At 38.6% G+C, this 3,426-nt stretch overlaps 1 non-coding gene across 1 annotated transcript; it reads right to left on the bottom strand.

Moving 5' to 3' along the window:
- Positions 1-1,347: 1,347 nt before the first annotated feature.
- LOC148590963 (U4 spliceosomal RNA) lies at positions 1,348-1,425 on the bottom strand. Its single transcript, XR_015914213.1, has one exon. It is a non-coding gene; the product is annotated as a U4 spliceosomal RNA (small nuclear RNA).
- Positions 1,426-3,426: the final 2,001 nt, after the last annotated feature.

The raw sequence follows: 3,426 nt of genomic DNA on the forward strand, positions 1-3,426 counted from the left end.
ACTTTGTGTTTTATCAAATGTAGTGTGAATAGCTATTTGTGAGGCTAATGTATATATGGTGTCAGGTTTGACAGCCACATTGTCAGTTCTCTTTACTGTATAACCTGTGTCACCAAAAGCATTCTTTTACACTGTGAACTCCCATGCTTTTAAAAAACATTTTATTGCTTTTTTTTGTGTATGTGTAAGGGTACTGTCATACGTGTCTGTCTGCAAGTCCATTTGCCCCATCTGGTGTGAGAGTTAGATTAACTGTTCATGCTCCTGATCCTACAGATGACTTTGTCCATGCATATTTTGTGAGTAGCTGTAATTACATGCTTAAAGGCTTTGTAGAATCAAGACCATATTCTTGAATAGGTTTAAGACCTGGATTATTCATTTAAATTAAAATGAAAAATAAGCATTAGTCTAATTTAGATTTCACATGAAATCTAGGTAAAGTGGGTAGGGAAAAAATAGGTAAAGATAGAATCATAGAATGCTTAAGGTTGGAAGGGACCTCTAGAGGTCATCTAGTCCAACCCCCCTGCACACGCAGGATCACCTAGAGCACGTGGCACAGGACTGCATCCAAGCGGGTTTTGAAGATCTCCAGAGAAGGAGACTCCACAACCTCTCTGGGCAGCCTGTTCCAGCGCTCTGTCACCCTCACTGTTAAATTTTTTTTCCTTAAGTTCCTGTGGAACTTCTGGTGCTTCAGTTTGTGGCCTTTACCTCTAGTTCTGTCGGTGGCCAGCAGTGCAAAGAGGCTGGTCCCATCCTCCTCACTCCCTCCCTTGAGTTACTTATAGACACTGATCAGGTCCCCTCTCAGCCTTCTCTTCTCCAGGCTGAACAGGCCCAGCTCCCTCAGCCTCTCCTCATAGGGCAGATGTTCCAGGCCCCTGATCATTCTCATAGCCCTGTGCTGGACTCTCTCTAGCAGCTCCACATCCCTCTTGTACTGTGGAGCCCAGAACTGGACACAATACTCCAGATGCGGCCTCACCAGGGCTGAGTAGAGGGGCAGGATCACCTCCCTCGACCTGCTGGAGACGCTCTTCTTAATGCACCCCAGGATCCCATTGGCCTTCTTGGCCACGAGGGCACACTGCTGCCTCATGGTCAACTTGTCGCCCACCATGACACCCAGGTCCTTCTCTGCAGAGCTGCCCTCCAGAAGGTCAGTCCCCAGCCTGTACTGGTGTCTGGGGTTATTCCTCCCCAGGTGCAGGACCTTGCACTTGGCCTTGTTGAATTTCATGAGGTTTTTCACCGCCCAGTTGTCCAGTCTGTCCAGGTCCCTCTGGATGGCAGCGCAGCCCTCTGGGGTATCGGCTACTCCTCCCAGTTTCGTATCATCAGCAAAAATATTTTAACAATTAGCAATAATTGCGCCTCGGATTAACCTCATTGGCTACGATACTGCCACTGCGCAAAACTTTTAATAATAATGAGCATTTAATAATAATGAGCATCTTTTTTTTTTGTAATTTTTTTTATCTTCATAGGAAGTATAATTTTGCTGCTTTTATTTACAGGTTCTCCTACAGTTTCTGGTATGTCTGATATGGATTATCCTTTGCAAGGACCAGGTTTGCTGTCAATACCTAATCTTCCAGAGATCAGTCCAGTCCGTAGAGTCCCCCTTCCCCCTGAGCTGGTGGAGCAGTTTGGACATATCCTGATGAAAAATCCTGTGTTGGCTTGCATATATGATAATACTCAAAGTGAACTTTTGTTCTTTCATAATCATTTTTTTTCTCAGATCTTTCTCGTGTTCTTTCACAGATGAACCTTGATCTTTCTTGCATTCCCTCTTAAAGACCCCAAGAGGTAACAGGGTCCAGTTGTGTAGAGTTGCTTGGGGAATTGGTTCCTATATGAGGAACTTTGAGTGCTTATTGTACGTAACTTTCAAAGTAGATCCTTAAAATAAGAGAAAATTCATGAAATATTCAAAAAGAATTTTTTGTGTTTGCTAGCCTACATGCATTTAGTCCTTACGTCTGTAGTGCTTCAGATATACAATGCAATTGTATAATGGGAGTATTTCCAGAAATCAGCAGAGCTTGACTGACCATTGACAGTGATATTTTCATGTGGAACTGTGAAGATGGGTATGTACACAACATATTCCTGATGGTATAATTCATGTTATATCTAATTAAGTAATTGTAGTAGCAGAGATTATTTATGTCGATTGCAGAGGTATGCTCTTCAATATAAGATATCTTGATTTCTTTTAGGTTGTACTAAAGTTCTTGAATTATAAATATTTAAGGACTTTTAGGAGCTAGTTATACTGTTGCCAAATTACCTAGAGATGGAAGAAAGGCAGATGAATTTGCTTGCTTAGACTTATGCAGTATCCTGTAGTTATTGGCGTACTTCTGCTAAGGTTTCGATTATGCCAAAAAAGGTAGAAAAATTTTATCCTAATTACTTAACCAGCTAAATAGTTTTAATAAATATGGTAATGCTATAAAGTGATCAGTCATTTCTATAATGCTCAGTAATATGGCCTTGGTCCTTCAATTACATTATGTAATTACTTTAAAAGTATCATGATTGAGACCAGCATACCTAACTTCTTTTTAGGAAGCATAAATAAAAATTATGTCGCAAACTTTTCCAATGATAATGATAACCTTATGATTTATAGTTTTGTATTTCTAAATTGCTTGTATGATAAGAATTTAATATGAATTGCTTTAAACATAATTCTTGTATTTCTTAGCTTAAAGTTAAGATTGTACCTCACACAGAGCCTCTCCATAGGTTTACATTGTGTCCTAGTGTGTTAAATTTCAACACAAAACTTCATACTTTTAAAGATATGGTACTGGAAGAAGATTTTTTTTTTTGTATAGATAAAATTATTCAATAAAATGTAATTTGGGTATTTTTGATAAAGCACATACCATATAAATTCCTCATTCTTGATGTTACTTAGTGTTGTTTATGCTGCATTCAGATTGGACTATATGAATTAACAGCAAACAAGTATATACAATTGAATTTCAGGTTTAAAGTTTAGCTGCAGGAGGTTCTGATGGTTTTTAATGGTTGCCTGCATAGTTTTACTGTGAAATTTCTGTCATTCTATTCTCCTGGACTTGCTTTCATTCTAAGAAGAAAGTATTAATATTTTTAGATGTACAGAATCTGACTTTGTCATTACGTACTTGAGGTTTTATGCAGCTTTTTCTTGTATTTTGTCAGGGGACACCTTGCCTATTTTGATGGTCTCAGTGAAACTATTCTTGCGGTGGGCCTTGTGAAGCCAAAAGGAGGTAAGAAATATATGGCAGTGACTAGAATTATGCAGTTACTGATCGTTCTTCATATGTGTTTGTAAAATTGACCGTATATTTATATGTGTGGTTATATTTTATTTGTAGAACCATTATGAAACTGATTACAATACAAACATAATGTGTA

Source organism: Tinamus guttatus, unplaced genomic scaffold (assembly GCF_059628265.1).
Source record: "Tinamus guttatus ecotype Peru unplaced genomic scaffold, ASM5962826v1 Tinamus_guttatus_pri_ptg000952l, whole genome shotgun sequence".
Taxonomy (NCBI): Eukaryota; Metazoa; Chordata; class Aves; order Tinamiformes; family Tinamidae; genus Tinamus; species Tinamus guttatus.